Source organism: Tursiops truncatus, chromosome 6 (genome assembly GCF_011762595.2).
Source record: "Tursiops truncatus isolate mTurTru1 chromosome 6, mTurTru1.mat.Y, whole genome shotgun sequence".
NCBI lineage: Eukaryota > Metazoa > Chordata > Mammalia > Artiodactyla > Delphinidae > Tursiops > Tursiops truncatus.
In genome coordinates, this window is record NC_047039.1 from 26,249,197 (window position 1) to 26,261,700 (window position 12,504).

General features: G+C 39.4%; 1 pseudogene; it reads right to left on the reverse strand.

Moving 5' to 3' along the window:
- Positions 1 to 310: 310 nt before the first annotated feature.
- LOC101320116 (protein TEX261 pseudogene) lies at positions 311 to 901 on the reverse strand (annotated as a pseudogene).
- Between the last annotated feature and the right edge of the window lie 11,603 nt (positions 902 to 12,504).

The window sequence follows — 12,504 nt, forward strand, 5'->3', positions numbered from 1 at the left end:
AGACCCATCACAGGAGGGGGCGGGAGGGCCACAGGAGCTCAGCCTTTGCCCTCCAAAGGTGGACCACGGCCTCCTGGCTAAGCAGGCACAGCGTCCTCCCTAGTGCTCTCTGAAGTCTCAGCCTCTGGCAGCATCAGATCTGAGCCAAGCTGAACCTCCTGAGGAGGGTGGGGATGGGGGCATCTGGGGGAGTCAGGGAAGGAGGGCCAGGGCTGGGGGAAGGTGCCTTCTAGCTACTGGCCCCCACCTAGTGCAGAGGCCCAGGAGCCTGACTCTCCTGATCTTGCCCCAGCATCCCCTCCCCAGGGGGTCAGTATATCTTCTGCCGACTGGGTAGAATGGCTTCTTTGATGAAGGAGAAGACAACCAGGATTCCTAAGCATTTGCCCCACTTGCCTTTGGTGAAGTAATTGGAGACCACATCGTCTCCTGGCTGCATGGTGGAGGGCAGGACGTTCTCCCCAGCCGACAGTGACACAAAGAATGCAGATGGGATTATCCACAGGCAGAAAGTGAAATAAGCCAGGACCTCTGAGAAAAGATAATATTCCTCTGCAAAATATTGAAACTCTAGGTAATGATTCACCACCACTAACCCATACAACAGGATGAAGTTAAGCGAGGTCAGCATGACTAAGGGGAAGGTCTGGAGGAGACCAAAGTAGACAAGGTTGGTGCAGAGACCCATGCCAATCATGCAGGTGGGGAAGCACTCAAAAATGTAGAGGCCAATCGATACAGCTGTGGAGAATCAGGTCATGTATTTTATGATCCTACGAGTGGCCACTGTGTATTCTTCTATCAATTCTGCCAGGTAGTAGAGTCCGGCTATAATGGCCAGCATGATGAAGGCCACCTGGATGAAGAGCAACAGCCAACTCAGCAGGTACATGAGCCACATGATGCCCATGCCCTGCCTGCCCCCTGACCGCTGGGATAGGCCTGCACACTTGCTATTTGGATTTTTGACATGATCCTGTTAGCAAGTCCACACATCCTCTTCCCAAAAATCATTTATCAAAGCTGGAGAAAACTGTCAGAACTGTCAAACAACTATTTCAGTGCTTGGAAATTCACCAAGTGCACACATCAAACTGAGAAAATTTTATTAATGAAAACTACTGAAATTCAATTACAAACAGCAAGAGCATGGACGTTCTTTCTTGGGGAAGCTGCTGTCACCTCCCATCATCATAGTTCAATAAATGTGGAGGCAGGGGCTTCTCTGGTGGTGCAGTGGTTAAGAATCTGCCCGCCAGTGCAGGGGACACTGGTTTGAGCCCTGGTCCGGGAAGATCCCATATGCCGCGGAGCAACTAAGCCCATGGGCCACAACTACTGAAGCCCGTGCATCTAGAGCCCGTGCTCCACAACAAGAGAAGCCACTGCAATGAGAAGACTGCACACCACAACAAAGAGTAGCCCCTGCTCGAAACAACTAGAGAAAGCCCACGCACAACAACGAAGACCCAATGCAGCCAAAAATAAATAAATTTATTTTTTAAAATGTGGAGGCAGGGCAAGAAAACTATCACCTTTGATTCCACTGCTAGAGAGATCTCACTTGATCTGGAGTTATTTCAGTTAAAGTAGATCTCATTAGCAAGTGATCAGGGAAGACCTGAAGCTCTGCTAACAGTTCAGGACCGTTTTGAGCAAGCAATGGACCAGAAGGAAAGCTGAGAATTTACTAGGGAGCTCCAGGAGGTGAGACAGCAATGGGAACTTGATAACTCAACATATCCCAGAGTGTGTGCACATGTATGAGAAAGACTACAGCAGACTGAAGACATTTGCACATCTCCAGCCATCACAGTATGCCTTTTTATGGAGTGAAGATGCAAGAGATTTCAGTGGAATGTGAAAGCCAAGGTACACTTGAAAGTCACTTGAGCTTAGAAGGTGCTCCTCTGCCCACACACAGACCCATCAGCAGAAGGTGGAAACCTCATTAGCTCTGAGAACAATCTGATTAACCTTTACCTGAATGCTAAGCTATGCAGTCACCAGGACAAAACCTGGGAAAGAGGGCTTAAACACAAAAATAAGAACAAACAACTGAGCAGATACATCAGCAACCATACACTGTTGGGGAGACAGAGTACACAAACAAAACAACAACAATAATGCATGAGAGAAGGGAATTGGAATCCAGAGTTGCTACAATACATTATATTTTCAATAAAACATCATAAGACAGGCAAAGGCACAACGAAGTGTGGCCCATACTCAGAAAAAAGGGAGTCAATAGCTATTGGCTCTGGTTATCCCCAGATATTGGATATAGCAGACAAAGCCTTCAAAACAGCTATTGTAAATAAATTCAAATAGCTAAAGGAACCCATATTTAAATAACTAGAGCAATGCATTACAGCAATCACTCAACAACTAGAGACTCTCAATAAAGGTGTTGTTATACAAAAGAACCAAATAGAAATTCTTGAATGGAAAATTACAATAACTGAAATGAAACTTTTACTAAAGGGGCTCAGAAGCAGAATTAAGATGCCTAAAAGAGAAATAGCAAGCATGATAGATCAATAAAAATTGTCTAATCTGAAAACAAAGATAAAAAAAGATTGAAGAAAGTTAAAGACAGCCACAGGTATCTGTGAGACAACATCAGGTGTACCAACATAATTGTAATGGGAGTCTCAGAGGAGAGGAGAAAGGGAAAGGGACAGATAAATATTTGAAGATATAATGGGCCAAATTTCAAAAATTTGATGAAAAACTTTAACCTACAGATCCAAGAAGGATAAACACAAAGAGATCCACACCATGCACTTCATAGCCAAACAGTTGAAAGCCAAATACAAAATGAAAATCTTGAAAGCAAGAGGAAAATGACATACACTTGAATGAGAAAATGACTTCTCATCAAAAACAATGGAAAACATAAAAGTGTAGAATGACATATTTAAAGTGCCAAAGGAAAGATTGCCAAATAAGAATTCTATATCCAGCAAAACTATCCTTTAAAAATGAGGATGGGAAAAGCTTTTTCCAGATAAATAAAGACCAAGAGGAGCTAGCATATTGGCCTAACAAGAAATACAGAAAAAGTCCTTCAGACTGAAAGAAAATGATACCAGATAGTAACTTGAAATACACAGGAAGAAAGGAAGGAATACATAAGTAAATATCAAAGGCTCTATATGTATTTTTTCTCATTTCTTCTCTTAATTAAAATGCATAACATTTTAAAGCTATATTATTGGATTTATAATATATATAAATGCAATAAATGTCACAATAATAGTGTAAAGGCCAGGGAAAGAAATGATAAATTTGAGCAGATGTTCTCTATTTGGCCAAATTTCAGTTAGTATTATTCTAAAGTAAACTGTGATAAGGTAAGATGCATATTGTAATCCCTAGAGCAATCATTAATAAAATAACTAAAAAAATAGTTAAAATGTCAATAGAGGAATAAATAGTGCTCTCTAAAGTTTCATTTAGAACAAAAGAAGATAGTAAAGGAGGAATGGAAGAAGAAAAGAGATATGAGACATATAGAAAAAAGGTAGCAAAAAAAAGGTAGAAAAAGGTAGCATATCAATAATTACATTAAATATGAGTGTGTTAAACATCCAACTTAAAAGGCACAGATAGTGAGACTGGATGAGGAATCAAGATATAACTTTGTTTTCTACAATAGACACATCTTAGATTCAAACAAATTTGTGTGGAAAACATATAGTAGGCATATAATAACCACAAGTGAACCGGAAGGCCTATATTCTAGTTTGTCTTGAAATCAGACAAAGTAGACTTTGAGGAAACAAATAATACTAGAGACAAAGAGAGGCAATTCATTATCAATACACAAGGAACATATAAAAATTTAAAAATACACACACCTAATAACAGAGTCCCCATTTACATGAATCAAATCTTGACAGAACTGAAAGGAGAAATACACAATTCAAAAATAATAGTTGGAAATTTCAGTACTCTACTCTCAGCAATTGAAAGAACAACCAGGCAGCAAATCAGAAAGGATGAAGAAGACTTTAACAACACTATCAACCAACTTGACTTAAGTAGCATTTACAGAACATACACCAATGACTGCTGAATACATATTCTTTTCAAGAATTCATGGAACATTCTCCAGCATAGATCATATGTTGAGACACAAAACAAGCCTCACTAAGTTGAAAAAGATAAAGATTATGCAAAGTATGTTCTCTGAACACAATGGAATTAAAATGGAGACCAATAACTGAAAGAATCTGGGAAAACTTCAAGTATTTGTAAATTAAACTTCTAAATAATTCATGGCCCCCCAAAAGATAGCAGAAGATTAAAATTTAAAGATTTAACTCAATTAAAACAGAAACACAACAAATCAAAATATAGGGGATTCAGTGAAAGCAGTGCTTAAAGGGGAATTTACTGCCTTAAGTCAAAAAAGAAAGAAGGTATCTCAACCCAACAACTCAAGCATTCACCATAGGAAACTAGAAAAAATGAGCAAACAATTATAAAGCAAATAGAAGGAAAGAAATGATAAATATTAAAAGCAGAAATCAATGACACAGAAAAAAATTGATAGAGATAATCAAGGAAACCAAATTTGATGCTAGGAAAAGGCCAACAAAATTGACAAAACTTAGTTATATTAACCAAAAAAATAAGAGACAAGACACAAATTACCAAAACCAGAAATGAAAGAGTGGACTTCACAACTGACCTTACAGAAATCAAAACAATTATGAGAGAATATTCTGAACTAATTATAGCAACAAATAGACAACTTTGTTAAAATAGACAAGTTCCTAGAAAGATGCAAATAACCAAAATTGAGTCAAGAAGAAATAGAATATCTGAAAAACCTAAATGTCCATTGACAGAAGAATGGATAAAGAAAATGTGGTACATATATACAATGCAATACTACTCAGCTATTAAAAAAAATGAAATAATGCCATTTGCAGCAACATGGATGGAACTAGAGATTATCATACTAAGTGAAGTAAGTCACAAAGAGAGAGATAAATACCATATGATATCACTTATATGTGGAATCTAAAATATGACACAAATGAACCTACCTACGAAACAGAAACAGACCCACAGACATAGAGAACAGACCTGTGGTTGCCAACGGCAGTGGGGAGGGATGGAGTGGGAGGTTGGGGTTAGTAGATGCAAACCGTTATATATAGGATGGACAAACAACAAGGTCCTACTGTATAGCACAGGGAACTATATTCAATATCCTGTGATAAACCATAATGGAAAAGAATATGGAAAAGAATATACATGTATGTATATATATATATATATATATATATATGACTGAATCACTTTGCTGTACAGCAGAAATTAACACAAGATTGTAATTCAACTGTACTTCAATTATTTATTTATTTGGCTGCATTGGGTCTTAGTTGTGGTGTGCCAGATCTTCCTTGCAGCATGCAGGATCTTTCATTGTGGCACACAGACCACTCTCTGTGGCGAGTGGGCTCTTTACTGTGGCGAGTGGGCTTCTCTCTAGTTGTGGCTCACAGGCTCCAGAGTGCATGGGCTCAGTAGTTGCAGCATGCAGGCTCTCTAGTTGTGGTGCATGGGTTTAGTTGCCCCATGGCATGTAGAATCTTAGTTCCTCGACCAGGTATTGAACCCACGTCCCCTGCATTGGAAGGCAGATTTTTAACCATTGGACCACCAGGGAAGTCCCCAATTCTTAAAAAAAGAAAAAAACCTATAGTCAAAACACCAATGCTAAAATAAAGGAGGTGAAAAATATTTTTAAAAAAAGAACAAATAGAATATCTGAATAGACCTATAACAAGGAAAGTAGGAATTATTTAATTAGGAATAAAAAAATTCCACAAAGAAAAGCATGGCCCAGATGGCATCACTGATGAATTTTATCAAATATTTAAAGAAGAAATAATAATAGTATATCACAAATTCTTCAGAGAGTTGAGGAGGAGGGAGACTCCCTACTTCTTCAATGAGGGCATTATTACCCTGATACCAAAGCCAGACAAAGACATCACAAGAAAAAAAATTTAGTACAATATCCAGTCTTATCACAGCCAGAATATTCCCAAGTCAAATTCAGCAATACATAAAAAGGGTTATACACCAGGACCAAGTGAGATTTATTCTAAAGTGATTTTAATATCTAAAAATCAATTCATGTAATACATAGTAATAGAATAATATATAATCATAAGTTCATCTCAATTCATGCAAAAAATAAAACATTTGAGAAAACCCAATACAGATTCATGATAAAAACTTTCAGCAATGTAGGAGTAAAAGGAACTTCTTCAACCTCATAAAAGTTATCTACAAAACCTACAGACAGGATCATACTTAAGGATGCATTTACAATAGCTCAAGATGAGGTGAAATATTTAGGTGTAAATATAAGAAAACATGCACAGAACTTCAATGCTCAAAACTACAAAATTCTGAAGAAAGAAATCAAACTACATCTAAATAAATGGAGATATAATATGTTCATGTTTGGAAGACTCAACATAGTAAAGATGTCAATTGCCTCTAAAGTGATATACAGATTTATGGCAATTTCTATCAAAATCCCAGCAAGATTTTGTCAATATAGATGATATTATTCTAAATGTATTTGGAAAGTCAAAGGAACTAGAATATCTAATAAAATTTTGAAAAAGGAGAATAAATTGGGAAGCAATCTTAAGATTTTTACATAGCTATGGTAACCAAGACCGTGTGGTACTGGTGCAAGAATAAACACATAGGTCAATGGAACAGAAGAGATTCTCCAGAAATAACCCCACAAGTATGGGTAGCTGATTCTTAATGCAGATTCAAAGGCAATTCAATGAAGGAAAAATAGTCTTTCCAACAAATGGTGTTAGAGCAATCAGATATCCATAGGAAAAAATTAACCTTGACTTAGAACTGCTGCTGAAAACTCGGCATCTGTGCACCAGTGCCGAGTCAAATCTCAGAGGCAGAGTTTTGGGTGAAGTAGAAAAGAATGGCTTTATTGCTTTGCCAGGAAAAGGGGGACACAGTGGGTTCATGCCTCTCAAAACTGTGTGTCCCAACCCAGGAGGATTTGGTGAGGAGTTTTATAGTAACGGTTCAAGGGCAGGGTTGCTGATAAGGATTAGGGTGTGTGCAGGGCCTGCACTCTAATCTGGTCTCAGGTAGTCTCCTGATGAACTTCTCTGGTTCCTTTAATCTGGCCTCAGGTGGTCTTCTCTGGAATGAAGAATGCTAACATCTTTTACCTGTTGGGGGTTTTAGCTCTGTAAAGAGCTCAAAGGTGTTGTTATGTGTGTCCCTTGAGGCAGAACCAGGACCCTGCCCCAAGGCTGCACTATTGTTTCTTGGCTGCTCCTCCCTTGTCTCTGCATCCCCTCCCTTCCCAGATTAGCAACTGTTCGAATCTGCCCTTTGGAACTCAGGTAAGGTCATGGAGGCTGGAGTCTATTCCCTACAAGAAATGGGGGACATAGAAAGTCTTTTGTGCCCAGGAGTCCCACAGGGTCCTGCTTGGTTTCATAAGTATTTGGTTTTTTTCTAGATATCTTTCTAATATTTATTTCTAAGGTAATTCTATTGTGATCAGAGAACATACTTTGTATGATTTAAATTATTTTAAGTTTATCAAGACTTGTTTTATAGCCCAGATGTAGCCTGTCTCAGTAAACATCCCATGTGCACTTGGAAAAATACGTATTCTGCTGTTGTTGGGTGGAGTATTTTATAAATGTCAACTAGGTCAAGCTGATTGATAATATTGTTCAAGTCTTGTTCAAGTCTTCTATGCCTTTCCTGATTTTCTGCCTACTCATTCTTTCAGTTGTTCAGAGAGGGGTGTTGGAATCTCTTGTTACAATTGTGATTTGTCTATTTCTCCTCACAGATTTCAACCTGATATGATTTTCTTCTTCCTGAAGAACTTTAAAAATTATGTCCTATACTACAAATCTGCTGGAGATGAATTCTTTCAGTTTTACTATATCATAAAAAGTCTTTGTTTTGCCTAAGTTTTCTAAATATTTTTGCTGATTATAGAAATGTAGGTTTACAGCCCCACATTTAGACCCCAGTCCTTTAAAGATGTTGCTGCACTATCTTCTGGCTTTCATTGCTTGTGAAGAGAAGTTCATTATCATTCTTATCTTTGATTTTGTGACATAATATGCCTTTTTGTTCTGGCTACTTTTAAGATTTCTCTTTATCACAGATTAAGGCAATCCAATTATGACATGCCTTCATGTTGTTCTCTTCTCTCTCTTTCCCCCACTCTCTCTCTGTGCTTGGGGCTGATTGGGCTTCTTGGACCTGCGGATTTAGAGCTGAGTTTCTCAGTCTCAGCACTATGGGGCCTGGTGGAGGCTGTCTGTGCATTATAGGATGTTTAGCATTCCTGGCTTCTACCCACTAGATTCCAGTATTATTCTCCTCTGTGACAACCAAAAATGACTCCAGACATTGCCAATGTCCTCAAGGGCAAAGTCACCCCCAGTTGAGCACCACTGGTTTAGAGTTTTTATCAGATTTGGAAATTTGGGGGATGTTATTGTTTCCAATAATGTTCCCCTTACCTCTTTTTTCCTACAGGGACTCCTGAAACTGTGCACCTCAGATTGGGACTTGAACCCACGAGGCCAGGACTCTAACCCGGCCAGAACCCTGATTGGGACTCAAACCCATGTGGCCAGGACGCAAACCTGGCCAAAACCCTGACTGGGGCTCGAACCCGGCCAAAACCCACAGTCTGCCAACCGAAATCACACACCTGGTTTCAGGAGTTAATGAAGCTCAGGTTCTTGATGTCTCATCTCAGAAAGTATTCAGTGAGAGACAAAGTGATAGGTAAGAAGTGGATTTATTTAGAGAGAAACACACTCCACAGACAGAATGTGGGCCATCTCAGAAGGTGAGAAAGGCACTAGGGTATGGGGTTTTCAGTTTTTATAGGGGTGGGTAATTTCATTGGCTAATAAATGGGAGGAGTATTCCAGCCATTTTGGGAAGGGGTGGGGATTTCCAGCAAATGGGGCACTGCCCACTTTTTTATCCTTATGGTCGGCCTTGGAACTGTCATGGTGCCTGTGGGTGTGTCATTTAGCTTGCTGATGTGTTACAGTGAGCATATACTGAGGCTCAGGTCTAATGGAAGTCAACTTGTCGGCCATCTTGGACCCATTTTGTTCTAATCAGTTTATGTCATGTCCTTGGGCTATGTCATTCCTTTAAAGTTTGTGCCCTGCCCCCTTCCCTCCTGTTTCATTCCGATTATATGTGTATTAATCTGACTGAATGTGCCCCACAGCTCACTGATGCTCCATTTATTTTTTTCAATCTTTTTTCTTTGTGTTTCACTTTGGATAGTTTCTGCTCCTATTTCTTCATGTTCACTCATTTTTTCTTCTTTATTGTCTAATCTGCTGTTAGTCCCATCCAGTATTTTTCATCTCAGAGATTGTATTTTCATTTTAGGTAGCTTGATTTTGGTATTTTTCATATTTTTCCTATCCCTAATAACCTGTGCAATCTTTCTTGAACATTGAACATGGAATACAGCTACGATAATTATTTCAATGTCCTTATCTGCTAATCCTAATAACTGTATCATCTCTGGGCTTATTTTTATTAATTGGGTTTTTTCTTCTCATTATGGGTCATATTTTCCTAACTCTTTGCATGCCAGACACTGTGAGTTTTACCTTGCTGAATGCTGGCTAATTTTGGGTTCCTGTGAACATGAGTGAACATTGTTTAGAGATGCAGCTAAGTCACTTGGTAACAGTTTGATCTTTCAAGGTTTGCTCTTGAGAGATGTTATGTAAGACCATGAAATGGAGCAAGACCCTGTGGGACCTTCCCTGGTACAAATCCCTTCTGTGTCCCCCGTTTCTTATTTGCAGGCAAAAGGCTTCAGCCTCCTTGACTTTCCCTGAGTTCCAAAGGGAAGATTCAAATTGTTGCTAATTAGGGAAGGGAGGGAATGCAGAAAGAAAGGAGGAGCAGTCAAGAAACAATAGTGTAACCTTGGGGAAGTGTCCTGGTTCCTCCTCAAGGAATATACATAACAATATCTTTGAGTTCTTCTGTAGGAACTAAGGCCCTCACCCAGGTAGAGGATGGTAACTTCAGGCTAAACATAAGATTCCTGGAACACTGCCCTGTTACCTCACCACCAGCCAGTCAGAATAAAGTCACACACCCTGCAGCCCTCACTCCAAATTTTGCCTATAAAAACTTCTCCCTAAAAACCATCAGAGAGTTCAGGGATTTTGAGCATGAGCCACACATTCTTCTTGCTTGGCCTTGCAATAAACTTTTCTCTGCTCTAAATGCTGATGTATTGGTATATTTGGCCTCACTGTGAGTCAGGCACGTGAATTGCATTCGGTAACAACCGGAGCAACCTTTGTTCTAGGGCTGATTCCACTATACCACCAAGGAAGTACCCTCCTGAGTACCCTATCTAATAGCCTGAGAATTGCAATGTTTTCTCTTCTGACTGGTGGAGCAGGAACTATTCCCAGGCTTGCAAATCTCTGGTGATTGTTCTCTCACTCCTCACTCGTGCTTCTTTCCCTAGCCTTGGCTGGCATCCCCACATTCACACACTGCTCAGTTCTCAGTATTCTAAGGGAACCTTCTGGAATTCTTCAGAGCTCTTTCTCCATGTAGTTCTCTCCTCTTGTGCACTGTGCTCTGTAAACTCTAGTGGCTTTGTTCTCCCCAGACTCTCAGTTCCTTCTCCTCAACTCAGGTGGACCACCTGTGCCCCCTGGAGTCACCTCCTCCTGCTGAACCCTGGATGGTCTCTCCAGGCAGTGAACTGTGGGCAGTCATAAGTCTCTCCTTATTTGCCTCCCCTCTCTCAGGGTCATTTTCCTTCACCTTTGAGAGCCAATGTCAGAAAAATAATTGTTTCATATACTTCATCTCTTTTTGTGTTACTCCATTTTAGAAGCAGAAATAATTCTTTAAACAGCTAATTTTAATTTCTATATCACTTTTCAAAAATGTCCTATTTCTATTTTGAAAGGTGTTTTCAGAGATCTAGCTGCTAAGCACAGTTTAAAAATTATGTTCCATTTAAAAAAAATCTTGACAGTTTTAGTATTTTTGTATAAATGCCTAAAAACAGCAAAAGGGGAGCATCTAATTAGGATTTGGCATTCCTTAGTATAGGAAATAAATTGTGACTATTCATAGATTGGACAATTATCTTTCTACAGATTAATATATCCCATTTTCAATGTCTAACTGTAACAGGGATGAGCCAATTTCGACCCCATGTTGGATCTGTTTCTTTGACTTTAACCTTTGCTTTTCATTCCTTTTGTTATTATAATCATACATAATGGTCTGCCTCAGGGAACCCTGCCCCTCTGCCTGAGTATGAAACTAAAGTGCCTTTGTTCAGCTCATAGGGAGACAATCTGACCCTGCCCACCTGTGAATGGCTGCGGAAAGGAAGAAATTAACACATCCCCTCCCCAAGGCTGGCTATTCCAGGAGATGTTTTGCAAGACTGATGGCCCTTTTTACTTAACTTATTCACCGCCTCTCTCTCTCTGATTCTATAAAAGAAACTGGCATCCAGAACCCGTAAGATTTTTTTGTGGGGGACCCTAGTCTGCCATCTTCTCGGTCTGCTGGCTTTCCAAATAAAGTCCTATTCCTTGCCTCAACACCTCATCTCCCGATTTATCGGCCTGTCATGCAGCGTGCAGTGTGAGCTTGGACTCAGTGACATAACTTCCATAAAAGAATCATAAATGAATTCTGTGGGAATGTGCACCTTCTTTCTGAGATGCACAGTTTTAATTTACTTATATTTCTCTAACATTCCCATAATTAAACTTGTGTCATATGATGTGCAAATGGCTGACCTCACACCAGAGCTGACACATCATAAATAGCTTTGAAGTGGATCTTGAAGGGAGAAAGTATGACTTGGTTCTATATTACTTTAAAACTCCAAATCACATGTCTACTTTCAAGCTGAAATAAAATGTAGTGTTTTTGTGGGGGTTTTAATGTGTGCAGCTGAATTATGACTCATTTTTGAAGACCACAGAAATGGTAAGGAAACAAAAATAAATCTAAGGAAAAGTCCTCATCAGATCATTTTAGGGTGTTAGGTAGTGTTCTCTCTTCTTTTCTCCTTCTCTTCCTCCTCCCCCTTCTTTCCCTTTTCCCTTCCTCTCTCTCTCTCTCTTCCAATTACTTAGTTTTTACATTTTACAAGTTATCTTTTCTGCCTGTATTTGAGAAGTAGAGAGAAGAGCAAAGCTTCTAACTGGGAAGGAGCTCTCAAGATGTTCCTCTTGCTGAATATGGATAACATCAGGGCTTCTGTCTTCCACAATTCAGATGTAAGAACTTTAGGAGCTTAGGCTTTTCCTGGCACAAAACGAAGATTTTTTCTTCATACACGGCTGAGAGTTAAAATCATTATGGAATTTACGTTTTAGACTGTGCTTTTTTTACCCCCTTGGTTCCAACCAGTAGATTTGC